The following is a 27,900-nucleotide window of genomic DNA, read 5'->3' as shown; positions in this document are numbered from 1 at the left end:
TCATAAGGAACATGCAACCGAGATCCCTCATTTGTGCAGTTCACAATCGGTTTCGTGCTCCTATGAGAATCTAATGCCTCTACTGATTAACAGGAAGCAGAGCTCAGGTGGCAATGCTCGCTCACCCAACACTCACCTCGTGCTGTGCATCCCAGTTCCTAACAGGCCACAGAGCAGTATCAGCCTGTGGGTTGCAGACCCCTCCTCTAAATAGTCCAAAATGGCTTACCAAATACAGCCAAATATGCCACATATTCTCACTGTGTGCTATAATTTTCTTATCATAAAAGCTGGAGTTAGTAAACAAAATTATAAAAAGACATGCATAATATAACGTAAAATAGAATCCAAATAATCATGGCCCTTTCCTTATGACTTTCTAAAATGTAATATTTTTCTTGGAAAACGTCACAACTTGTAAGTGTGGCAAAAACTCACTAGAAACAGCATTCTGAGTGCTCAAGTGACAGCATTGTTAAAACACCCTGAGAGCATGCATTTAATATTCGACATTAAGGCCTCTCTACTCCCATAATTTCCCCTACATAGCACTATGAAGTCATGTAAGGGTAGTCAGAAGGAAACAAAACTATTAAAAATATCCTCCAAAACTGAAAAGATGCCAAAAAATCACACAAGGACTTAATAACCACAGTATTTACAATGGAAAATAATGCTTCTGCCAGAAATTCTGTTTTTACTAGCCAGGCTTTTTTTCATGTTTAATTTTATATACAAGCTTTTTGCCTGGATTTATGGTTAAACTATTTTCTTTTTAACTCCCCGTTGTTACCTTGCTTTTATCAATACTGATGATTTGAATTCTACAGCAAAGTAAAAACCAACTTCTTTATACAGTGCTGATTAGGCCCAGCTCGAATCATTGAACCAACTGTAGGAGACAGATACTATTGTGCTGCTCTGTACACACGAAAGAGCTGAAGCACACAGAGGCAGAGTAACTGCTGGAGGTCACACAGTTGCTAAGTGGCAGAGCTGGGAATTGAACTCAGGGAAGGCTGGCTCCAGAGCCTATGTTTCTACCACTTTTCTAAGCTGTCCTATTATAGCATTTCTGGAACTCTCAGGACAGCAACCCAGTGATGTTAACCCAAACTCATCAATTTTGCAAGTTACAGGATCTGTCTGCTGCTTAAGCAAACCTTTCTCAAGTACAAATTGGATTCATGTTTTCGCATCTGTACAAAAGACATAGGGACAGATGGGGAAAAAAAACTGTCTCTACTCCTGAAAGATTCAGAGTCTCTGAGTTAGATGAAGTCATAGAAGTTTCATTTGTCCTTTGACAAGGTGAGGGGCTGAGCGCAGTTCCTAACAGGCCACGGGCCAGTATCAGCCCAAACTGCCACATCTGCTCAGCACATCCTCCCCCTCCTCACAAGTCATTCACTCTGGAGTGAGGGGGAGCCTTGGCTCTGCTCCCGCGAGCTCTCTCCTGCCCTGGGGTCCTGCCCTGGACCACCCTCCCGCATGAACTCATCATGTTCTCCACAGGTCTCCTCTCTTCAGTGCAGTCATTACTCCACCGTCAGGTAAAATATCTTCACCTGTTCCTCTTTTACTCACAGGAGAAAGTTCAGCCTCCTTAGGCCAGCACTGAAGGCCCCAACTTATCTGCTGCAACCCGGAGTCACCTCCTGCCACTCTCTAGAACACTGTGCTCCCAACATAGGAGTACTCCCTGGCTCCTCCACCTTTGCCGGGGCCGTTGTCTCTTCTCATCTTTCGTGGCCTCCTGCCATGCCCTCCATGAAGCCTCCCCAGCTCCAACCCTTATAGTGAGAGGTAAAATATCCCTCCTATCTGTGCTCCTGCCTCTATCAGAGCATTTGACAGAAATTTTAACAGCCTTCTAGAGCACAAGGGATCCTCTCTTCCTCCCCATTCCCTCTAAGTTGCAACCCCCCTGAGGTTAAGTCACCACATTTTCCAGCCTGTGGGATCTATCGCGGAGTGCCAGGAACCTGAAGGTCAGTATACCTGCATCCCTCCTGGAACAGAACGTTCTGCAGCCTCCCTGCCCTGCAGGCTAAACCTGAGGTGACTCTGCAGAGACAAGTTAGAGTCCCACTCTGCTGCCCCAGCTGGCCGGCCCTCAACCTCAGCTGCCATCTCTCTCGAGAATGGCCACTGCAGCCCTCTCTGCACCCATTTTTGGCTGCACATGTCTGTGAAGGGCAGTGCAAAGCAGAGGGCAGTAAAATGAGGCACAAATTCACATTACAATATATACAATTGAGTGAGCAGTATTATACTGAGGCTTTGCACAAAGCCCCAAGAGAGTAGGAGAGAGATCTGACCTTCCCCCGACCCAAACCTAGCATTTTAGAGAAAACTTCATGCCACTGGTGGCCCTCCAACTGAAGGATGAGGTCAAGATGGGACCTACTTATCCGCAGACTGCCCGCCAGACCTCAGTGTGGCTGGCATGTCCCATAGGATCGGTGCACACTCAATCTATGCAGAGAACACAAGGACAGCATGACTCAGGCCCAGTGGGGTGGAGCCCTGGGAAGCCTGTGACAACTGCAACACAGCACTGCAGGATTCACTCATTCCTTCAACAAACACCACTGAACAGGTGCTGCATACTGGCTGAAGTCTCCATTAAGGCTAGGTTGATGAGCAGACCACTCCCCTGCCCAGGGACAGATGAACGGCTGGCCATGGTTCAGATGCATGACCACTTGGCCCAGCATTGGCGGCTGGAGGAGTGGGGACTGGTGTGGGCTCTGCGTGGACAGAGAGGTTTCCCCAGGGAAATGACTGCTGTGGAGGGAGAGGACAGGGGTCAGGGTGAACATTAGAAATGGCTTCGGCACCAAGGATAAATAGGACCTGGAGGGGAGCTCCCACCCCAGGGCTGGCAGGGAGGCCCAGAGGAATTCCCGGCTGGAGTGATGTGGTCACACATGTGTGTCACTTTTCTTCCCCCACCCCCACCCCCTGCTAGAGTCAAAAACCGTGGAAACTAGTCAGAATTCTCAAAAATCTAGCAGTTGGCAGCTTGGATTGGGGTAGGGGTACAGGATGGAGGTGGAGATTAGAGCTTTGGAAGAGGTATTAGCAGATTTAGGAGAGGGGGGCCACGGGGGGCTCCAGGAGACTCCAATTATTCACATGCATCACTGAGCCTTCACCACAGTTTCTCTGACATTTCCTTGACACATTCATCAGCTAGTTATGCAAGCTTCAGGGAGGGCTTAGAGACAAAAAACTATCCAGGCTTCTGCACGCATGAAAGTATTATTTTCTTAAATTCATATTTACATGATAAGTTGGTTGCAAGCAGAATTTGTGTACTTCAAAGCCCTGTGCATGCTCTCTGGCAGACAGGAGGCTAAAATTAGCTTGATGTATTTGTGGGCATTTTTTTTCCAAATTTTAATTAGAAATTAAGTTTAGATTAAGTTATAAATTTTGTTTAATTAATCGCTAATTGATTTTTTCTTTTTTGCCAGCATACTGCTCTGCCAATTTTCTAATTAAAATTTTAGTGCCACAGTACTTATAGGATTTTTTAATGCTTTTTATCCACGATTTATTGTTTTTCCAAAGATAAGATTTTTTTTCCCTCTGAAATTTTCTTTTCTAATCTTATCAGTGAACTGTCCCCTAGTTTCAGGTTAATTCCTAATTTCCATTAAGCCCCAGAAGCTCTTCCCGGGACCCATGGTGTATTTTCTTTCTCACTTTATTCGTCTTTGAATGAGCATGGCTGTCGGCTAGCTTGTCTCATGTCAATTTACATGGCACTAAGCCCTGGCCATCGATCTTTCTTTTTGTAAAGCCTCATCAAGAAGCTCATTCTGAAGCATCTTCTAGAGTCTGGGAGGAATTCCTCTCATCATTTTAGGAAGACAGAGAACATTAAGGGGTCCACTAATCCCTTAGTTATGGAATGTCATCATGTCCAATGGAAAAACACACAGGGCTGCTTCTGGAAGCTCCGGATCAGCTGCAGGGCCCCTCCACCCACCTCGCAGACACACCAACACCAGAAACCAGCTCCAGAGAAAGCACTCAGAGGCCCACCATTCACAGAGAAAGCCAGCCGTCATGTTTTAAAGGAAAGAACAGTCGTTTCCAGAAAGCTAAAACCTAAGATGTGTGATAATGGAGTCATTAATCTACTCTTTGGTGACCACTCTGACTCACTTTTCCCGGCTGTAAATCATAAACCCTCTGAAATTGTCCGCGCATTTGCCAGGAGCCTTTTGCAAAGGTCTTAGCACGGCCTCCTCCACCCCACACCTGACACCGACAGGGAGTACTGTCCCGCACCACCCCTCTCAGTGCTTCCGGCTCTGCCCCTCCAGGTACTGAAAATCACTGTGGTGAGGTGGCCAGGTCCAGAGAGAGGTGATCAAGAAGGTCTGGGCTCACCTTGGCCCCAGCTTGTCCACGGCCACTCACTACAACCCTCCCCCTGGCGCCAGGCAGCCCTATCCAGGGTGCAGGGGTGGCCTGAGCACCAGGAGGGCTGGGCTTCAATCCTCCCAGCCTAACTTTCCTAACTTTCAGTATCTTGCTGTGTTGCCCAGGCTGGCCTCAAACTCCTGGGCTCAAACGATCCTCCCACCTCAGCCTCCCAAAGTTCTGTGATTACAGGCGTGAGTCACCATGCCCAGCCTTACCTTAAAACTTAAATTAGGTATTTTATTTGCGTTAGTTTCTGAAGAAAATAGCCTCTCTGTAACATAAGTCTTCCTTGTGAGACCTCTCCTGACGCCCTACGCCACGTGACCCCCTACCCCACCTGCCTCCAGGACAGCAGCCTTCCCCAGCAAGCCACCTACCTGACCCCCATACAGAAGGCAGGCTCTTGAAGGGCCAGTCTGGATACCCCTCACCACAACAGCATCACTTTGTCAGGTCAGAGCACTTTGCAGGTGTGTGGGTGCCCCCGGCTGAGGTTCGCCCACAGGATCTCCCCAACCTGAGGAGACTCCCCTGTCAGTCTCAATTTGATTCTTTTCATCTCAAGGAGATGGAAATGTCAGGACTAAGGGGCTATAAAGACCCTTTAATTCCTACAGCATTGGTGACAAGGAACATCTGGACCTTATCCTCAGTGGTCCCTGCCCCAAGCAGCCAGGGACCCAGAACCACACTCACCTCCTCTAGGGGCAATAGCAGATGGGTGCCGGCCACCAAAGACCAGCTCAACCCAAGAACCAGCAACCATTTCAAGTGGGGCACGGGGGTGGGGAGTTCCACCCCCTTGTGTTGGTTTTACCAGGACTGAGAGGATGGGTCCACAGTGACATCCAAGCACAATTCTCATTTCAATTGGGGATGGTTTAATACTGACACTTAATCAAAAGCTTCCTTATCTCATTCAGGAAATAGATTTTTCTTTCTGTTTTTCCAAATGCATTATAAAGGTATGCCTAAATAATTTCTAGGCAAAGAGGGACTTCTCCCAGGGCACCTACAAACATCACATGCCCCTTTCCTTTCCCCTCTTGCAGTCTGCAAAGTCCATCTTCTACGAGAGGCATGCAGTGTTTGGTTGTTCCTTGCTGAAGAACAAAAAGCACAGTCACAGCCTGTTACCCTTGCTTTCTTCCCACTAAGGAGAAATTGTTATAGAGGCATAGCCAGAGTCCCTAAAGGGTGTCCTACACAAATGCCAGAACATTCAGATCACACACACGCTCTCTCTCTACATAAACACACACACACACACACACACACCTCACACTAATGTTGGAAGAATTCTGAAATATGAGTCTTAAGATGAACCCTAGGCTGGGTGCAGTGGCTCATGCCTGTAATCCCAGCACTTTGGGAGTCTGAAGAAGGAGGATCGCTTGAGACCAGTATTCAAGACCAACCTGGGCAACATGAAGAAACCCCATCTCTACAAAAATATTAAAAAATTCACCAGGCATGGCCGCATGCGCCTATAGTCCCAGCTACTCAGGAGGCTGAAGGGGGAGGATCACTAGAGCCCAGGAGGTCGAGGTTGCAGTGAGTCAAGCTTGCACCACTGCACTCCAGCCTGGATGAGAGTGCAAGACCCTGTCTCGCACACACAAAAAATGATGGACCCTAAAAATGAATACGTTTCCAAAGGCAAAAAAGTAAGAACATTCGAAAAAGGAAGACATCTGTGATTTTGATGTTGAATGACCTGCCTGACAAGGACTGTTGCCACCTCAGGCAAGAGAGTTAGTGGGTTGAGCCCTGGCTAACTGGTCACTCACTTAGTGGCCTTGTAAGCCACTTGGCCTTGGCTTCCATTTCTGCATCTGTCTTCTGGGGACCATAGTGGTCCTAGGCCAGCTGCATCACTTCATCATATGATAGAAGGATCGGGAACTCTGAGTTAGGAGTCTCTTGCTGGGATATTATTAGTCATTTCTATTATTAAAGTCAAAGTCTAGCACTCAGAGATGTTAGAAGGTCACATCTGTGTGCTGTTATGAGTGGTTCAGACTTTGAATGCCAAGTAGTACTTACACTAAAGGAATTCATGAGGGATAAAGGAACCTTCTATTTATTGAGCAACTACTACATGCTAGGCATGAGATTTTGTGAAACTGGTGCTAAATATTTACATTTTGCTGATGAGGAAGTGAGGTCTCTAGAAGGGAAGAGATTTCCATGTTGACACACACCTGGTGAGTGTAGGAGCTGTACCTTAGAGCCAGGTCTCTCTGCCCCCAAAGGGAGTGACTTAGCAGAAGGGAAAGGGTAGAAAAACGTCCCCATCACTCTCATATCCTCAAGATCCCCTGCTAGTGCAGAGGTCCACGGGAGCTTCTTCCATGTTTTTCACCTAGTTGGCCTGTTCCATTAGAGGCTGTTTTCCACTCTCATACCTCTGCCTTCTCTAATTTTGTTCTGGGACCACTTTCCACTTGGAGAATTCGTCCTCCTCCTTTGTGCCATTCCCAGTCTCCTTCCCCTCCATTCCCATAAACTTCTGTGCATGTTCCTGTTACTGCACTTAGCCTGCTGCAGTGGAATGCATCTGTTCTGTGCATTCTTTCAGGAAAAAAAATTACGGCTTCCAAAAAATATGGAACTAACCACTAATTATCCCACATCTGCTTTGTTTCAAAAGCGAGCGTGGACAAGTCCAGGGTGTTATCTCCAGACTACTCTGGAAAGCTCTCAGCACTCTCGGAACTCACAAAGGATATATGAGCAGCTCCTCAGTGAGCAGCCTGCAACCTGTTTCTGTGGGACTCCCACAATGGCCTCAGAGCCAGGACTGTGGGAAGATCTAGGAAGAAGAAATTGACCCCAACCTTGGTCAGACGAAGGGCTGAGGAAATAATTGAAAACCTTACACCAAAAAGCATAGAAACAAAAGCCATTCTGAGTGCAGAAGAGTAGCAGAGAATCTTTTAAAAATGCACGTCCCTAAGAGGCTGAAGGAAAAGGAGTAGAGGCTGAGCAAGTGTCCCTGCGTGACAGGAAAAGTGTAAGCTGTGTCTGTGGCTTTCCCTCCCCCACCACATCCGCCCTTCTCTGTTAAGGGTCCTCTCACCGAGGTTAATCAGCCTCTCTCTTTAAAACTGAAAGTGACTGCTGGCATGCAGTTCCTCTCACATCTGGATTACGAACCACCTGCTCCCTAATTTAAAAGTATAACTGGATTGAATTTAAATTTTTACAAAACTTAGGAACTTAGGGCGCCAACTTTGCAAATCATAATTGATTTCCAAAAGAGATGTTCCATTATATTTGTTTAACAAACGTGGATGTTTCGTATATCAGATGCATTTTCAGGGTGCCATCCAATCCTTTTTTATTTACTTATTGAAAGTAAGGCAAGCATGCGTTTAAAAAAAATCTAAATATTTGAAAAATGATAGCAATGTCCTTCACAAACCAGAACACCAGATTCCTTGCAAGAGGTAACCATCATGAGTAGTTTTTCTGTGCCTCCAGACGTCTAACATATGCAAGCCCATTTATGCACTTGTGTTCATTGGGTTCATATCCTTTTCATATCAAATTAGAGCAGTCAGTGCTTACTCTTCTAAATCCAACTTTCTTTGCTATAACAATACATTTCAACACATTCAAACCCACCCATTCTTTTTCAAAACTGCGTTTTTATGTTATTTTAGGGAAGAATGATCATGCATTTTCCCAAGTCCCTCTAGATTGGCATTTAGGTGCATTTCGTGTTTTGCCTTTACAGGTAATATCACACCTATGCCATTGTGCAAAGGTGCTCTCCCAAAGCACCAGAGGCCTTCCTCCTACCTTCCACACTGGCTAATATGGGATAATTTACCCTTTTCCAGGCTCAGTGGTGAATAATACTATGCTGTCTCTTTATTATTTAGTTTTTTCTTTATGGACTCCCATGTGTATTGTCAATTTTTCCACTGAGTGTGACATTTTGGTGACAGATTTGTAATCCCTGGCTTTACATTAGTGACATGTTCTTTTTCTGATGTGTTTGGCAAGTATTTTTCCAGTTTGATGTTGTTTTTTTAATTTAATTTCTACTGTATTTTTCATTGGTGAATTTTAGTTTTATTTTTGTATACTCATATGTATGAGTCTTTTCCCTTACAGTTTCTGGGTCTTGTTTTGTATTGCTTAGTCAGGCCTCACCCACTCTCTTTAGAGATAAACAAGAAGACTGAAGAAAAGGGAGAGATGTACTTTTGTCTGGAAGAGGCACTCTCAGAATATGTCACGCAGTAATAAATAATTTAATGCAATCACAAGACTCCAAACATGTTCCTTGTTAGAAACTTAGTGATTCTTTTATAAATCAGAAAAATAAATAGTGGGGGAGCGGATATTGTAGCAAGCTTGGTTCAGTCAGATGTTAAAGGCTAGAATGATTAAAATCCAGTGATTCCAGTGGAGATATAATCAAAGAAATAGAACAAGACAGAATCCAGAAACACAACCAAGGATAAATGGAAGTATTAGATTTTATAAATGCAACATTTCAGTGCCATAAATAAGCAATGCCACCAAAAAAAAAAAAAAAGGCAGCTCAATTGGAGAGCAGGTGAAGGAGAAGGAATGTGGTCTCCTACCTAGTTCTCATACCAAATTTATTGACAGTTGTGCCAAATATTTAAACATAATAAATGAAATCACAAAAGTACCAGAAGAGAGAATGTATTTTTACAATGTTGGGATAAATAAAGCCTTTCTACACATGCCCAGAATTAATTAATCATAAAGGAAGTGACGAGCAAATTTGACTATGTAAGATATGCGTAGTTCTGCCAAACCATATGATCAAAATCAAACAACAGTGTAAAAGCTGGGAGACTGCACTAACAAAACACATGACAAAGAATAAGCATCCACGATGCACAAAGAACTTTGTTCAAGCAGTTAAGAAAGTAAGGAGATAAAGATAATGATCAAATTAATATAAAATATTAGAAAGTAATAAGCAAACTTATTACATAAAACAGAACATTCAGAATCAGCAAAGCTATGAAAATGAAAACGACCACAGCCACACAATGAGGGCACCACCTGGCGATAGGTTGAATCCCATGTCATTGCCAATATTTCATTCTTTCTGACCTATAAAATATCAATTTTTCAATCAAAACTGGAAGTGTACATAGTCTTTGAGTCAAGAATACTACTTTTAGATATTTTTAATATATTTTAACATGTATAGTGGATATTTATACAAGTTTTGTTATCCACTGGATTGCTTAGACATTTTTGTTAAGTCCAAAAATACCAGTGTTGTGCAGGGCATAGCAGGGTATACACTGCTTATGGGAACAGCAAGTGGCACAATCAATAAGAGAGCCATGACACAACAGCCAGCAAAGTTGAAGATGTACATCTCTTACGATGCAGCAAGTGCTGTCCTAGGCAGGTGTGTGTGCATGTGGGTGTGATACATACATTCCATTCCTATGAGGGCAAGTGCTGTTCCACAAGATACGTGCATCTTCAATTAGTCCATGTTACATGAAGTGTACATGCAAAACACACATGTATACATGTACACATATGAATGTATGTGTGTGTGCATATACCTGTGCATCTGCATATGCTTATACTGTGCATATACAAATGTGCATATGCATAACATATAATGTATGTGGGCATATGCAAACATGCATGTGTGCCTATATCCTAGAGAAATTCCTTCACACGTATAGATTCAGCAACATGTACAAAGGCATTGATTTGTACCATTGTTTATAACAATAAAAAAATGTACAAAACATAGCTGTCACTCAGTCGGGAAATGCATGTATAAGCTGTAGTTTATTCATACAATGGAATATCATGCAACAGAATACACAAATTGGATGTATATGTATCTACATGGATTAATATCAAAAACACTAGCCTAAATGTAAAAATCAAGAAATCGAGTAGCAAAATACAGGCAAATACAGTAAAACTATACAATAATACTGTTAATTAATTATACCAACTTCAGGAAAAGCAGTGCTGCTGAGCAGCAGGCAGGAATGAAGGGGTGAGGGCTTTTGAGCTTGACATTATTGTTCTGAAAAATTCTGAAGCAAATTAGCAAAATATTAACATGCTAAAAGTTAACAGAAGAATCACTCTACACATTTAAATGAAAAATATATTTAACGTCCTATTTATGTCTTCTTATAAGCATGCCTATATATCAGTTTACATAAATACATAAAGCATACTGTTTATTTCTGTTTGCAGTCCTTTTTTTTCTCATCTTTCCTTTTCTCTTCCTTTTGTTTCATCCTTCCTCCCTACACCCACATTATCCTCCAACCCCACCTCCCCACATTCCAGCCATCCATGCTAACAGCCAATTGTGCTGATTTCCATATTGCCCCTGCTCTCACAATCATATACAAATGCCCGTTCATCTTTGTATATGTGTATGTACATATATGCAATATATAATACTTATGTGTGGATGGTAGGTAACATGTGCATATAATTTTTTTAAATATGGTTTGATTATTCAAATGAGATCATGTTGTATGTTCTTTCTTCATTTTACTTTTCCCACTCAACAATATCAGATGAAATCCCTCTGCTTCTCACTTTCTCTCTCTCCTCTTTTTATCCACTGCATTATAGTTTATGGTATGGATAAGCAGAACCTATTTAACAGTTTCCTTACGGAAAAGTGTTCAGTTTTTTAGTTTCTCTGGACAATGCTGTAATAAGCATTTTTATCCAAAGGTCCTTATTCGTGGTGCCTCATGTTATGGGCCCTAGAGGATATCTACATGTGACGGTTAATACTGAGTGTGAACTTGATTGAATTGAAGGATACAAAGTATTGATTCTGGGTGTGTTTGTGAGGGTGTTGTCAAAGGAGATTAACATTCGAGTCAGTGGCTGGGAAAGGCAGACTCACCCTTAATCTGGGTGAGCACAATCTAATCAGCTGCCAGTGTGGCTAGAATATAAGCTGACAGGAAAAAATGTTAAAAAAGAGAGACGAGCCTAGCCTCCCAGCCTACATCTTTCTCTCATGCTGAATGCTTCCTGCCCTTAAACATCAGACTCCAAGTTCTTCAGTTTTAGAACTCGGGCTGGCTCTCCTTGCTCCTCAGCCTGCAGACAATCTGTTTTGGGACCTTGTGACTGTGTGAGTTAATGCTTAATAAACTCCCCTTTTCTTTGGCAACACCCTCACAGACACACCCAGGATCAATACTTTGTATCCTTCAATCCAATCAAGTTGACATTCCGTATTAATCATCCCATGTAGGTATCCTCTAGGGCCCATAAAATGAGGCACCATGGATAAGGATCTTTGGACAAAAATGCTTATTACAGCATTGTTCAGAGAAACTAAACAAACTGAACTTTATATCTATTCTATTAGTTCCATCCCTCTAGAGAACCCTGACTAATACACTACGCTTATCCAAGGCTCTCCATATTACCGTGGCAAGAAAGGTCACGAGTATATTACAAAGGAGTAATTTTTTTCTTGTTTGTTAGAAAATGATTTCATTGTTTTTTCAGATGACTAGCAAGCCAAATACATAGAATTCTTGGGCCACAATATTTCTCTATCACTCCCTTTAGTCTGGAGCAAGAATGATCTTTCTCCCCTTATAAACGATTTTCTTCTTCCTGGTGCTGATAGGATTTATATTCATTTTTGAAGTATAGTCACTTTCATGGAACATGTCTTGGTGAATGGCTACTTTCTTTTTCCTAAGACATGATAAGCATTCTCATCTAATAATTCAGACCTTTTTTCATTTCAGGAAACCTTTTTTAAAACTCTTAAGAATCCTTTCTAAGTATAATGTTTTATTCCAAAGTGCTCTTTTCTCCATTTAAATTGCATCAGTGGTGCACTAGAGCACATTTTCCCTGTCACTTGTACTTACCATAGTATTCAAATCCCCTTCCTTCCTTTCTCTACATACTGTATAATTTCTAAAATCTCATCCATATGACAGTTCCATTTTTGACAACATCAATTCTAATAAACTTGGTAGTCCTGAGGTGCTATAGTTGCTGCCCTCCGTGTATTAATTCTCCTTGAGTCTCATTGTTTGATCGCTAAGTTGCAGAGCTTGTGGTTGTATTTCCTTAAAAGTATGAGTATTTGTCGCTTAAAAATATCTTAATTAGGTAAGATATTCAGGTACTTTACTTGGGCAGCTGTTCTTCTAAAAGAATTTCCTCTACGTCCTGCAAGCTACTTTTTAAAAAATGTTTAGGAGAGGAAATGAAGAGTGATTTTTTGTTTGTTTGTTTTGCTTTTCTCTTCTGCTGACTTTTCTTTAAGCATTCATTTAAGGCCTGCTGTCTGCCCCTAGAGAGTTTAAATTAATTGTCCTCAGCTTTCTTCGCTGTTTATTTGAAGTGTTTGGAATTCCACTTTATTGTGTCTGTTGGCATTTTAGCAATACCTCATTGCATTATATTTGGAGTGATTGCTCTAGAAATTACAACACACTTCCTTAACTTTTACAGCCTACTTTGAGTTAGTATTGTACCATCCAACTTAAAATATAGAAATCTTATGACCATAGAGGTTTGGAACAACATTTGAATGCTGCTCTTAACTCAGAAACCTGAGTGCCTGAAGTTTATGGTTTGTTGTTTTTTTTTTTTCTCCATTTTCCAGCACTCTGATGAAGATAGAAGAAGAAATTCCTTGTCTTGAACATATCTCCTAAATTCCGAAAGGAAACAAACCATTGCCTTTCGTCTCTTATACTTCCTTCCCATTTGTGAGAACACACATACAAGCATGTTCACACACACACACACACACACACACACACACTCTACCACACACTTGTACAAATGTAGGCTCTCAAGCTGCATATTTATGTTTTTAAAAACTCTTGGTCATTTGGAAATCAACAAGATTGTAACTCCTTCACAAGTTCGTCACTGTGTAAGGAGCGGAGCACACACTGTGCTATAGCACACTGTAGGCACACTTCTTGCCCTACCCACGTTCATGTCCTATATACCTTTGCAACACTCTCCCCTGGGGCAGGGCAAAATTATCTGATCTTCCCACACAGCATGAAGCTAATGCAAATTAATTACAAAAGCAAAATTGCACATTTGAACAAGATGCAGGATTTCATGAGTTCACCAGAAATGTCAGGGCCTGTCTGATCATATCAGACCTTCCACCCATAACGGACTCAGACCAGTCACCAAAGAGTTAAGAAAGGCTCTTGACAACATTGCTAAAAGCTTCTAATGATTTTGCAAAAACAACAGGCTTTTTAAGTTACTAAGAAGGGGTGCTCTTGTACCACTAGCCTTGAGCTGTGCCCATGATAATCTATAAGAAAATAATTTATGGATCACAACAGATCAACAGAGATTTTTTTAAATGATCAATTTGATCACAGCTTAGTGGCAAGTTTATAGAAAAAAAAAAGAGTGACACGTGATAATAAGAAGAAACCTTAAAAGAACAAATGTTAAAGAGCAAACAACCGCCTCCTCCACCACACACACACACACACACACACACACACACACACTCCTTAAATTCAAAGGCAGTCACTTGCCTCTTTCCTCTGGGAAGTTCTAACTTAATCCTTTCAATGATCCCAGGTCTTCAAAAACAAAACCCTGGATTAGCACCCTGAATTTAAAATCTGGGTGTCTTGAATGTCTTTGAAAGTACAATCTCAAAAAGCAAAGAAAAAATCTTCAGGTGAGAGAGGAAAAAAATACCTACAACAGAGAGAAGAAAATACCTAATATCCCAATAAAATGTCTTGGCGCCTGTATGCTTGACTGTACATGAACATACATTGTACACGCACACATGTCTATGGGTACCCCCTGACCCCTACTTACATGGGGAAGGTAACCGTATGACCTATCCACACATCTGGCTGCTTACACCCCAGCTAACCGGTAAATACTCCAAATATTTTGCTATTGGTTGATTTGATAGCCACTCTGGAATATTCGGTTGGCAAGAGGTTTTAAAGCAACAGAAAACCCAAGGTTGGATGAATTTGCCATCCCCTCCACTTAGGTAAAATGGCTTCCAGTAAGGGGTTATGCCAGCATTAGCTGCTAGCTAATTTAAGGTCCAATGGAAAATGAAAATAAACAAGTATTAATCTTAAGAATCTTTTTGTGGAATTATGAAAACAATCTATTATAAAACGCATCCAGATGTCAGCCAAGAGTGAGTCAATTGGAATAATAGCTTCAAGTAAAACCAGCAAAGGGCAGCAGGTCAGGCTGTGGGGATTCTGCAGAATGCCCGCTCACAGACGCAGGGGGTGCACTGCTGTGCACCCTCCTGGAGCCTCGCCCACAACACAGAATTGTCATCTATAAAAAAGAATTTATGGATCCCATGGATCAACATGGATTTTTTTAATTAATTTTGTCACAGCTTAAGGGCAGGTTTATAGAAGACCAAGACAAAAAAAAAAGTGTCATTTGATAAGAAGAAGAAACTTTAAAAGAGCAAATTTGATTTGACAATTATTAAATTCTATACCAGTAAAAACAGTTTAACTTTATAAAGACCTATAAAACAATCTCCTGTTGATACAATAGCCCAGTTCTTCAAAAACACATGCCTAAGGATGTTTACTAGAGCATTTAATATTAAAACCTCTGAGGTAATCTACAAGTCAATCTGTGGAATAAGTAAATGAATAATGGTACACTTCTACAGTAGAACCAAATCCAACTGCTTCTTAATTAATTAATTTTTATTTATAATTGACAAAATGCAAATGTTGAAAAGGGTGATAGACCTGCTTGACAACTGCTGTGAAATCACGTCTAGCATGAATTAAGTATGAAAAAGCAAGTAACAGAGCATTGAACATTATTATTCAGCCATCTTTTCATAAATCAGTCTATCAATCTACGTTTCTCTGATTGTCTATGCAGGGAAAGTTTTAGAAAGAAGCCAGTGTTTATTGTTGCCACCTCTGAGGAGTGTAGGGGCTGAGGGCAAAGGAGCTTTTCCTTTTTGTGTTATAGTTTTCTATACTGCTTTAATTTTTAACATTAGCATGTATTGCTTTTGTAAAGCTTTTTAATTAATTAGTTTAAAAGAGAAGGGGAGGGAAAGGCAAAAGAGTGAGAGGCCTGTGGGAGTGGAAAGATAATTAACGGGGCGTTGGTGATCTGGTTCTTAAAAAGAAATGGGACTCCTATGAAAATACTGACAACCTCTGAAAATGCAGAAAGTCCAGTGGTCACCCCAAGGAAACAGTTTTACCCACTGTGTTTTCTGCAATGGGTAAGCAGTTGCCTAAAAATACAACACAGTGTGGTTGCATGTGTTCAGTACCCCTCAGGGTCCTGCTAGCATCTCAACTGCCTGATGCCAACTTCACTTTGACACTTACTTTTTATTTAAAAAAAAAAAAAATCCCTGATCTTCTCTGTCCATGGAAAAACTCTGAAGCATTTCCGTCCCTGCCACCTATCTGGAGGTCTTATTGGCTGCCACTGGAAACCTGTGGCTGTCAAGGACCATGAGTGTCCCAGGTGGAATAGGGGATAGAAACTCCTAGGTCATCTCAGGGCTGAGCTGGCAAGGAAGCTCAACACGATGAGCAGTCCCTTCTCGGAAGCAGGCGCGCTGACTCCTTGGCAGGATGCCTGGCACATCTGCAGGAGAGGCCAGCATGCTGGGTTAGGCCAAATCCTCCGACTATGCACAGTCAAGCGTGGGAGGTCCTTGTGACTTGGGTTGGAGTAAGGAAGTTACTTAAAGAACACAGGAATACTATGATGCAGAGTTCAGTGCCCAAAGAAAATAAGAATTTCATGAAGCCCCAAAAGTGAATCTAAGCATGCATCACTGTGGGCAGCCAGGAGGAAAATGGTAATGTAAGACCTGAGTGCAGATAGTGGGGTTAGGAACCCGAAGGGTAGGGTGAGAGCAGGTGGGCTGAGAGCAGGTGGGCTGCATGAGGAGTAAAGGGCTGGAAACAAGGCAGTTTTTGTGACTTGCCTTTAAGTTCCAGCCAGGGTTTGGCTGAACTTAAAGGACCAGGAATGGGACGTTCGCCCTCCCTGTACAGGCCAGGGTCCTTGCTGCCCTGTGTATTCTGGGCTGTTGCTGAGGGGAGATGCTGGGTCCCTGTACAGCCCAGGTGCACTCTTTGCTTGGCTGTGGATTTGTTTAGGTACTCAGGGTGCTATGAATGAACACAAACTGCTGTGCTCCAACCAATGTTTCTGTGCATACCTGTTGGGATGGTTAATTTATGTAACAACTTGACTGAGCCACAGGTTACCCAGACATTTGGTCAAATAGTATTCTGGGTGTGCCTTTGGGAGTGCTTCTTCATGAGTTTACATCCAAGTTGGTAAAGTGAGTAAAGCATATTGCCTCTCCATCATGGCTGGGCCTCATCCAATCCGTTGAGATCTTGAATAGAACACAAAGACTAAATAATAAACGCCTCTTTCCTGACTGCCTTGAGCTGGGACCTTGGTCTTTTCCTGCCTTCAGACTCAGACTCTGGAACTATACCGTGTGCTCTCCTGCTGGCTCGCCAGCTTGCCAACTGCATATCTAGGGACTTCTCAGCCTCTATATGATGTGAACCCATTCCTTATAGTAAATCTCTTTATAGAAAGGTGTGGACAGCTGCTCACACCTGTAATCTCAGCACTTTGGGCAGCCAAAGAGGGAAGAATGTTTGAGGCCAGGAGTTCAAGACCAGCCTTGGCAATATAGCAAATTCTCATCTTTACTGAAAAAAAAAAAAAGTTTAATTAGCTGGGCATGCTGGTGCATGCCTGTACCCCCAAATACTTGGGACACTAAGGAAGGAGGATCGCTTGAGCTCAGGAGTTCAAGGCTGCAGTGAGCTATGATCACACCACTGCACTCCAGCATGGGCAACAGTGTGAAACCCTATCTCAAAATAAAAAACTCTTTACACACACACACACACACACACACACACACACACACACACACACACGTACTTCTGTTCTGTTTTCCTGGAGAATCCTGGCTAATACATCTGTTTTTATAGTTATCTCCTTAGGATAAATTCATAAGAGATTTCCCAAGAAAAACATAAGTACCTTCTAGATTTTCACACATACTGCTCAATTTCCATTCAGAAATGCTGTGTTCACTACATTCCCACAGCCCTGCCTCTCGTGCTGCTTCGCTCCACCAGGGCATTGTGCCACACGTTCAACGCTAACTGGCCATCTTGTTTAGGTTCCCTCTCCCTTTTTGTGTGTGTGTGATCTGCGCTTGTGTTGCTTGCCCATTTTTATCTAGTTGGTTTCTTAGGTCAGGTTGTCCAGGAAAGAGATTCTGAAACAGAGATGTGCATGCAGGATGTCTGGGGCTCTCAGGGCCATGCCTGGAGGAAGGGAGGGCAGCAGGGCAGAGGCAGCACAGAGGCAGAGGCACAAAGCTGTGCTCTGGCTGCAGGCCCTCAGCCCACAGCAGGAGCCCCTTTGCAGAGGTGGGTCACACTGGAGGTAGGCTACCCCTTGGAGTGGTTTTCCTTCCTATGAGAGGCAGCTTTCTTTAGCAGAGGGCAATTCCTGTAAAAAGATTCACTGTGAGCCTTCAGCTGCCACCCTCCTGGCAGCTGGGGATTAGGAATTCAGTCCTAAAGGAGGAATATGGGTATGGATCATAGCACTCACCAAATTAGGGTGTCGGTAGTTTGCATATTGGTTTGCAAAGCTCTGTACATGTTGTTAATATTCGTCTTCTGTCTTATTTTCCCAATTCGGCTTTATTTGAAATTTTTATTATAATATTTTCCATTCTGAAGAGTTTTTTTCATTAATTTGAGTCAAATCTATCAAAATTTCCCTTAAGGTTTCAGACTCTAAAATCTTGGTTTTAGAAGTCCGCTACCCCTAGCCTAAGATTACAAATTTATGCTCCTGCAAGTCCTTCTAATGCTTTTATGGCTTTTTTTATTTTACATGTAATTAATCTGATAAAGATTTATACTTATTGCTGTTGCAATTTTTGTTGTCAGTGTTTTGCCAAATAAGTAACAAGCTGGGCTGATGTATCATACTGAGTAATAAACCCTTGCAATGCTGACTTAAACACCATTTTTACTAATTTTAGGAATCTTCCTGCATATATCTGTTTCTGGACACATGTTTCTGCTCCACCTCTCCCCGTTGATCGGTCTCCCATGAGGTTAGCTCAAGGCTATTCTGACCATTGAAACATTGTGATACTCTTTAATAGCTATAGCAATTACCAGACAATTGCTGTCTTTTCCAGAATTTTCTTGGCTTTCCTTGCATGTTTCACTTTCAGATAAATTTTAGAATCCCTTGGCCAAGTTCTGAAAAGAAATTAGGTTAGGCTATTGACTAGCGTTATACTGTTTGCACATCAGTGGAAAGAACTGACATCTTTACAACACTGAATGCATTCATCCTGGAGATTGTGCTATAGTTTTATGTTTTAAATGTTATTTTTATTATGTTTTTATCAGGTTTAGGCCATCTCTGTTAAAAAGATTAGGAAATTGTATTCCTTTCTGCAACAGTTTCTGGAAGAGTTTCAATAAAATAATTATGTTCCTTAAGTTTCAGCCACATACTCATTCACATAGACATACACATACACATACTTTGGTAATTATTCCCTAAATAGTCTATAATTACAGTGCTGATTTTCTCTGTGATATCAGGAGTTGGTTTTTGTTCTTGTTTTTGTTTTTTGTTTTTTAGTATTTTGGGGTTTCCAAGGTGTGCTTGCTTACCCTTTTGCCATTTGTTTCTGGTTTTGTTCCATTTGAGAAACACTTGAACATTGCGTGGGATCCACGTCTGTGGTTCTGTAACTTTGTGCATTGCCACAGCCTGCTGTGTGCCCCCTTCTGTGATATCCTCTGGGAGTATCTGCACTTCTCTGGATCTAACCTTGGCGCCTAATCTTCGTGTACATTCTCTGTGTGCCTCTATAATTCTCCTTCTCCTGTGGGAGGACTTTGATGCTGTGCTTTAACAGCCACATGGCAATGACCTGCCAATCTCTCGCTCAGGCAAGTTTCTGCATCACTCAATCTGCTCATTGTGCCTTCTCTGCCATTTTTATTTTTGGCAACTATGTTTTTCATTTTAAGTCCATGGACCGCTTGTCAAAGATCGTTCTCGTTCATAAACTTGCATCTTACATTTTGAGAATCCCACTCCAGGATTTCAAATGATTTCCCCTTTCTCTTGGAGTCAGCCTGCTTCCTGGAGGAATATGTGTCGGGTGCAGGGTGATTTTTGTTTGTTTGTTTTGTTTACTTATAATTTTTTTGGGCCTGCTTATCCTTACAAAGAGAGGTCCATGCAGCATTGAGTGGGGTCTGTCAGAGGCTGCTGACTTCCAGTTAGACTTTCTCAATTAAGATCAAAGAATTAAGAAGTTGAGATTCCTAGGCACTCCGTTTTCCAGGTGAGTTTCCAGGTGTGCGTGGGGGAAGTGGGGATAGATTTAGAACCGGAGGTAGAGGTGACAGGAGGTCCCAGCTCGGTGCTGAGTGGTTTATGTCCTGTGTTTCTAGGGCAGTGCCTGTCATGGCTCGCTGACCAGGCTGCCTTTGTAGGAGCAGCTCAGCCCTGACCCTGTATGTGGTTCCTATAGATGGCTGTCCCACCAAGGCAACAGTGAGCGCTGCGGGAAAAGCCCTGAACTCTGTCACAGGGATTAGCGTTTGGCTCCACCCTCCCTAGAACCCATACGTTGTCTCTGTGGCATTTTGCTCCCATTTCACGGAATTCCAATCTTCTTGACTTTTTGAGGACACCAGGCAGATGTTTTGTAAAACAGTCTTCTATTTCCTGTAGAAAAAAGCCTTAGAGATCTGCTCTTTCTCTAAATCCTCCATCCTCCAGATAACATGTTATTTTTTCTAAGCTGCAGAGCTGTTTCATTGAAAGGGAACTTCTTTTTAATGTTCACTCATATTTAAAGAAGGAAAAAAGTGTATGCAAGCCTCACATCTGCCAGCAGACATAGAGGGAGAATTGTCCTGGGCTTCTGCCCACTTCCTCCCCTTGAGGAGGTCAAAAGCATCCCCCCTCCAAGGACTGTCTGAGGGGCTGATAAATATAGCTCTTAGCATAAGTTCCTCCTCAAAGCGGTCACTACGTAGGTTGAGCTGGGTCACAGATCCTAAAGGCAGTGACGTCCCCCTTGGACCACGAGTTTCTGTGATAGAGAGTCAGACGCAGTCTGTAGACCCTTCTAAGGTTCATGGGGAACAAAATCAAACCATCACATCATGTGCCACTCCCACTGCTGTTGTCCGAATATTCGTGTTTTCCAAAAATTAAAATTTACATGCTGGAAGCTAATGTGATGGTGTTAGGAGGTGGGGCCTTTGGGAGGTGACTAGGTCCTGAGTATGGGAGCCTAGACAGCTGCCGGCCTCTTGCTCCATGTGAGGGCACAGCCAGAAGGCACCACCTATGCCCCAGGGAATGGGTCCTCACCAAGCATCACATCTGACTTCTCAGCCTCCAGAACTGTGAGAAATAAATGTCTACTGTTTATAAGCCACACTGTCTGTGGTATTTTGTCATAGCTGCCAGAATGGTCTAAGACACCCATCTTTTCTCCTCTCACTTTCTCTTTTTCAAAATAAAAACAATCAGCATATATTGCTATATGCAAGGCAGCAGGCTAGGAACTCTATGCATTATTCCATTTAATTATTATGGCCACTCTATAAAGATCAGTGCTATTATTATCAACCCTATTTTATATGACAGAGAAGGAAACAGCTCAGAAGGGTTTAGTCACTTAGCAGAGGCCACACAGCTTCTAACTGCCAACCACAGAATTCAATCCTGATTATCACTCATCAACCCATTTTGAAGGGGCTCTGAAGTCTGAGACATAGCACAGCCTTCATGCTGCCTTTTACCTCACTGTGTCATGGGCTGGGGTTGGTGTGTCAGATGGATTAATGAAGTAGGACCATGGGAGGCAGAGGGAGTAGGCAGGGGAATGGCACAGCTCTCCTCTGCATCTATTATGTAACTGCGATTATGTAACTGTGAAGTTTCCATTCTCTTAGCTGTTCTGCTTTTTAGCTCTCCTACCTAAATGACAGCCACCAGCAGTAGCAGTAATGACAAAGGCACATCGGCTCCCACTGCCGGTGTTCCCACCTCCAGTGTCTCTGTCAGCTTCACAGCCTGCTGGATATGCAGGACAGGGAAAATTGAGTGGAGAACTGAGACCCATTCCTGTCTGACCCCAAATGTTATATGCATTTTCTGTTATTGCCCATTTATAAGGTGAGCCCCACCAGTGGCTAAGAGAAAGGAAGCAGGAAATGTGTCCTGGAAACTACAGGAAGAGGTCGGGTGATGACAGTGAACTTTGCCCATCGACTGTCCATGGGCATGCCTCTAGCAGAGCAGCAAAGTTTTGGGGAGCCCTAGCCCAGCTCTCCCTCCCTGGGGGCCCTACCTGTTGATATAAAGAAGACTCAGCCACCATGTCAGGAAAGATGTGTGATATCTCAACATTTAAGAAAGATTTCAACAGCTTGTGTGAAAAAGCTAAGCTGTCTCCCAGAGTCCAAGCAGTTAAGAATTACCCTCATTAAGGCATTATTCTCACAAACTCATATATAGCAAAGATGGAATATCTGTCACTCTATTGGGAGATGCATTTCTTTGTAGATATCTGGCCACACAGCAAAACCTGGCCACTCTAAAACTGAATCCATTAAGTGTACTTAGCGGCTGAGTTCCCTGTAGAACCAGCAAAGGATTTTCGGGCTGGCAGTAAGTGATTGGCAGACATACTTAAAGCTCATGATAGGGCTAAGAAGGGATTGGGGAGGGGGCTCGGTGGGAGAAGGGCATTCTTCAAGCCACCTCAGCTCCTCTGGTTAAGACTTTGGGTATAAGCATTCCTCTCCAGCATTAAAATCTATTAAAACCTATTTTGGCAAATTACACAATTTACTTCTGGGTTTTCTCTTAGAAATCACAGAGGCCAGACATGGGTGGGCTGCCTGAACTCCTGATTCCTCACAGTCCTGGTGGCAAAGTTCCGGGTTCCCCTGTGCATGAGAAAGCCCCTGCAGTCCTCTGCTTACTTGTCTCCAATTTGAGATGAGTTGCTTCCTTTCACTTTTGTTAGATCTGTTCTTTCTCTTACTGGATGAGGAGGAGATTATTGTTTTCCTAGTTCCTTTTGGGGAAAAAGGCATGAAGTAACAAGAAACAGTTACCTGGACCTCATGGAAATTTCACCATCATTTGGAGCGTGTCCCCTTGGGGCCTGATCACCTCCTCTCTCCCCTTCCATTTCTGATGGCAAATGCTTGTTGTTATTTGCTGGCTTGTTTGTTTACTCCTCGAACTGTCTCCCTCAGACCAGCTCCTTCAGGAAGGCCTGCCTCCTGGTCTCCATGTTACTAGCAGAAATGCCCACCATGATGTATCCCAATACTTCCTCCTTGGTGCAGGAAATTCATTTCAGCATAAAAGTCTGCAAAAAGCAACCTCAGCTCCTCCGGTTAAGACTTTGGGTGTCAGCACCTCCAACATCAAAACCTAATTTGGCAAACTATACAAAGTCTTGAATCACAAAAAATAAAAAAAAATAAGAGTATCTACTTGTCCTTGAAGGACTAAATACACAGACTGTCCATTTAGCTCCTGAAAAGCAGACAGTAGAACATCCAGGGTATCGGTCAGCATAGACTAAGTTATGCTGTCGTAACAAACAACCTCCAAATGTCGGTGGCTTAAGACAACAAAGATTTCTATCTTGCTCATGATGCATGTTCATTTCAGGCTGTCAGAGGGACTCTGCTCCTCACAGAATCCAGCCTGACGGGGCTGTCAATATCTCAAAGATTTCAGTCACTGTGCCAGAAGGCAAAGCACTGTAGAGAATCCCACTTTGGCAAGGAAAGCTCTGGCCTGGAGTCATTTCAACCCATAACTTTTTCTCCAGAAACAGCCACATGGCTGTATCCAACCATGAGGAGACTGAATGGAGCAGTCCTGCCATGCACCCAGAAAGAGGGAAAAGAAGAAAATGTGGCAAATGGCATGACTGACAGCCATGCCCCACTGCCAATCCCAGGCCAGTGAGCCCCTGCAAGGATGCCCAGAGCCATACCCCAGTAAAAGGGTATGATAACACTCCAGGGGAGTCACTTTGTCGTTTTAACTTTTTTTCCTGCATTTGCAAGCTAATTGAGGTCAGTGTTCTTCCTGGAGTCAAACTATCTGTACAGGGCAGGCTGTGCTTGCTGGCAGGCAATAGACAGTAACTTCAGAATTCTCCAGCTCCTTTTCTTTTCAATTAAATGGGGGAGCCAGACTACATATCTCCAGAATCTCCGTTGTTCTATAATGCTGTAAATGTAAATTATTGAGAAGAGATAATTTTCACTCCCACTGTTGCTAAAAATAATCCAATCTTCTCAATCAGTGCTTCATTTTCTTCGAGCCCTAAATGTTGGAATTTCTTGGATCAAGTTCTGGAGTCTCTTTTCACACTCACTGCCCTTCCCCTGGGTAATCTTCTCCCATCCTGCGTGTGTGCAACCTCCAGATGACACCTTCAGAGGTCCCAACAGATGTACCCAGGACTTTCCCTGTGTCTGCATTTAGATTTCTCATAGATCTCAAATTAGAATGTCCCAAATATACAGTCTCTCCCACCCCCACCCATCCTTTTTCAAAGTTATCCAGCTCAATAAGCCAGTTCCTATGCTCAAGACCAAGGAGTTATACCTCCTTCCCTCTCATTCAGTCCAATACTTCCATCCAGTAATTCTGATCTACTCTTCCTCCAAAACAGCTCAACCCATTCCCTCTTCTCTAACCTGACCCCACTACCTTAAGCCAAGCTGCCGTCATCAGTTTTCTGGACTCCTGCAATCATCCCCTCCTAGTCTTTGTGCCTCTGCTCCCATCCCTCCCCAGTCCTTCTGGACACAGAAGTCGGAATGGCATTTTACAGAACGAACTGGATCACACCACTAGTGCAAACTCTCCAGTGTCTTCCTGTACCTTAGGATGGATTCCCAGTTCCCCCAGATCCTGGTCGCCTGCCCTGCACACCCTCACCCTATATCCCTTGCCACCTTCCTCCTTGCCCATGATGTAGATCCACTGCCCTTTTCCTGCTTGAAATGTGAGCCTTCTCCTGCCTGTGAACTTTTTACATTGGGCTGGCTTGGCCCCGCGGCGTTGCTTTGCATCTCTGCCTGGTCTGTTCTTCATTTTCCTTCAAATGACCACCTAATGGCCATTCCTTCTGGAGGCTTTCCCTGGCTGCTTGCCACCACCTCAGTCCCCTCAGATCACTCCTTTCATTCCCCCCACATCATTCATGATGCATTCAATTATACATTTATTTCTACCATTACTCACATGCTTTCCCTACTATGTTGTAAGCCCCACAAGGGCAGGGCCATGCCTGTATTGTTCATCACTCTGTCCAGCCCTCTTTCCCAAAACTAGCACAGGTTTTGTCACATAATAAACATCAATAAATACCTGTATGTTAAGTGAATAATTCTACTTACCTAAGCCCTGGAATATTAAAACTAAGATGACTTCTAAACTCATTCAACTTGTTACCAACAAATGCAAACAACACAGGCCCAGAGCTGCCTATTACAACACTATCTATAATAGAAAAAGACAGAAATAACCTCAGTGTCCATCGCGGGGTCCCAGTGTCCATCACGGGGGACAACATGAATAACTGTGATACACCCACACAATCCAGGGCTGTGCTGCTGTGAAAAGAAGCAAGAAAAGAAGCAATTAAAGACAAAAGGCAAGGTGTCGAATAGCAGATGTAGTGTAATACCCTTTGTCTAAGACAGAAGTCATTAAAAATATGTGTGTGCCTGTTCTATTTTTAAAATGAAATGAAGAAAACAAAACTTATTTTTTTTAAGTTTACCTGTGAGAGAAGGAAAAAATAGGAAGCAGGAGAAGGAACCGAGCTCGATTGCTCGGAGGGCACCTGCTTTAGAATTCTGACTTTGGAACCTTGTGGACTTGTTACATTGTTAAAAAATAATATTCAACCAAAATGGAAAAAAATGATTAAAAATCAAAACAAAATAAATGAACCTAACTATATATTAGATTGGTGTTTAATGACATTGTACTGGATGAGAGGAAAGAAAAGAGAAAAATTAACTAATTTTAAGAAACAGATATGGAATGGTTCATCCCTACAGGAATGTATCTTAAGGACAAGAAGAATATAGAAAAATTTTAAATAGTATCCTGTAGCCTTATTTTTTATTAATAACAAGTAGTGGTGTTGACATTGTTATTTTGAAACTACACACACACACATATGTATACCCCACAATGTTATTAGGCATCAAGAACTTTTAGTGTAAAAGTAAAGAAAATCAGCATTAAATCAAAGAAGTTAAAATCCCTATAATCTTAAATGTGACTTAGAAATACAAGCAAAAGGCTGGGTGCAGTAGCTAACGCTTGTAATCCCAGTACTTCAGGAGGCTGAGATGGGCGGACTGCATGAACTCAGGAGTTCAAGACCAGCCTGGGCAATATGGTGAAACCCCATCTCTACAAAAAAAAAAAAACCACACAAAAATTAGCCAGGCATGGTGGCACATGTCTGTAGTCCCCAGCGATTGAAGGGGAGGGATGCTAAGGCGGTAGGATCACTTGAGCAGGAAGGTGGAAGCGGGTGTTCAGTGAGCCCAGATAGTGCCACTGCACTCCAGCCTGGGTGATGGAAGTAAAACATTGTCTCAAAAAAAAGGAAGAAAGAAAGAAAGAAAAAGAAAACAGAAATACAAATAAAAGCTCACCATGTATTTTTATTTTAAAATAAAAAGAAATATATATTTTCTAGCCCAATAAAAATATGTATTTCTTTTCTTTCAAAACAAAAAATACCTAGAAACAATGAAAACGAAGTAGCATCCAGACTTCAGTTTATAAATATTTGTCCTTGAAATCCACTGGGGAAAAAAAAATCTGATTCCAGGTCTCATCGGAAATTATATGAGATGCAAGATAACTAACCAAGACTATCAGGGAAATGTCAAAATGACAGAGAGCCCAGTCCAAAAGAATTCTCACTGTCCAAGGATGGGACAATTTAAACATCAAAAAGAACAATGATTGCAGCCAGTCAAACTATATCAAAGAAGTTAAAATCCATGAGTACATAATGATAGGATTGGTCACACTGGAGATTGCTAGAACACCAAACTGTTATTCTGAAAATTGATAAATAAATGGAAAGAATAGAGCATTTATCTGGACTTTCATGTACAAACTATTTCCATGGGAAATTAATCAGTTGATGACCAAAAGTTCTTATTCATAGAATTATCCCAGCTAACAAATGCAGAAATAATTATTGTGTGAGGATATCAGCATTTTGTAACCCTAATAAAATAATGAATCTGTCAATGACCATAATTAGCTGCCAAATCCTTAGGGGATGGCTGATGAGAATTTCTTGCAGGATGGAGGAGGCTGACATCACCTGATCCCACTGATGAATCTACACATCCCAAAAAAAGAGACCTGGACCTCCCAGCTCCTCTGTGAGCTGCAGCAGGAAGAACACAGCAATAAGTGGGGAGTCATTTTGCAAAAACTTCCAAAACGGATCAAGCCTCTAGATCTAATTATTAACTCACCCAGAACAAGATAGAGGAGCAGCACCACTGGGTGCAGTCAGGCAAATCCACAGTGTGGAAAATTCTGCAGGGCAAATGATTCAGTTTCTTCAACATGTAAATAACAAGGATGAAAAAGAAGGAGGGAGAACGGTTGGTTGAGACAGATAGATGCATACATATATGCATACCAAATATAAGGTGTACCCTTGTTTATTTCCTTTTTTAATCACCTGAAAAGAATTAGGAAAATTTAAGCATTGACCAGATATTAGATGATATTTAGGAAACGTTTTTCATATTTTTCATATTTCTAGCTTGATAATGATAAAATATTTATTTTTTTAAATAGTCTCTTTCACTTAGAGACACAAAGTTAAACATTTATGAATGAAACGATATAGAACTCTGGATTGTCTTTTAACTAATTCAGTGGGAGGAAGGGGGGACTAAACCAGAGATGGGAGGATATAAGTGAAACAAGAAAAAATTGTGGATAAATGCTTATATCTGCTCTCCACAGATACTAATAAATTAGTTCGTTTTTAATTTTTTTAAGACTGAGTCTCCCTCTGTCACCCAGGCTGGAGTGCAGTGGTGCAATCTCAGCTGGCTGCAACCTCCACCTCCCAGTTTCAAGTGATTCCCGTCTAGTGCCTCAGCTTCCCAAGTAGCTTGGGTTACAGGTGCCCACCACCACAGCCAGCTATTTTTTGTATTTTTAGTAGAGACAGGGTTTCACCATGTTGGCCAGGCTGGTCTCGAACACCTGAGCTCAAGTAATCTGCCCGCCTCAGCCTCCCAAAGTGCTGAGATT

At 42.4% G+C, this 27,900-nt stretch overlaps 1 long non-coding RNA gene across 2 annotated transcripts in view; it reads right to left on the bottom strand.

Annotated features, from left to right (window-relative positions):
* Nucleotides 1–23,922, bottom strand: part of LOC116542399 — a 72,273-nt gene extending 48,351 nt beyond the window's left edge. Inside the window, exons 1-2 of one of the 2 annotated variants that reach the window (XR_004265203.1) lie at nucleotides 22,668–23,922; nucleotides 22,049–22,182 (exon numbers count right to left, since the gene is read on the bottom strand). This is a non-coding gene — a long non-coding RNA (uncharacterized LOC116542399). The remainder of the gene's footprint in view (nucleotides 1–22,048; nucleotides 22,183–22,667) is intronic. The other variant, XR_004265202.1, reaches the window with a different exon arrangement.
* Between the last annotated feature and the right edge of the window lie 3,978 nt (nucleotides 23,923–27,900).

This window comes from Sapajus apella, unplaced genomic scaffold (genome assembly GCF_009761245.1).
Source record: "Sapajus apella isolate SASKATOON/1434 unplaced genomic scaffold, GSC_monkey_1.0 scaffold167, whole genome shotgun sequence".
NCBI classification, from domain to species: Eukaryota; Metazoa; Chordata; class Mammalia; order Primates; family Cebidae; genus Sapajus; species Sapajus apella.
Note: the sequence above shows the minus strand (reverse complement) of the source record. Positions and strands in the feature narration are given on the sequence as shown.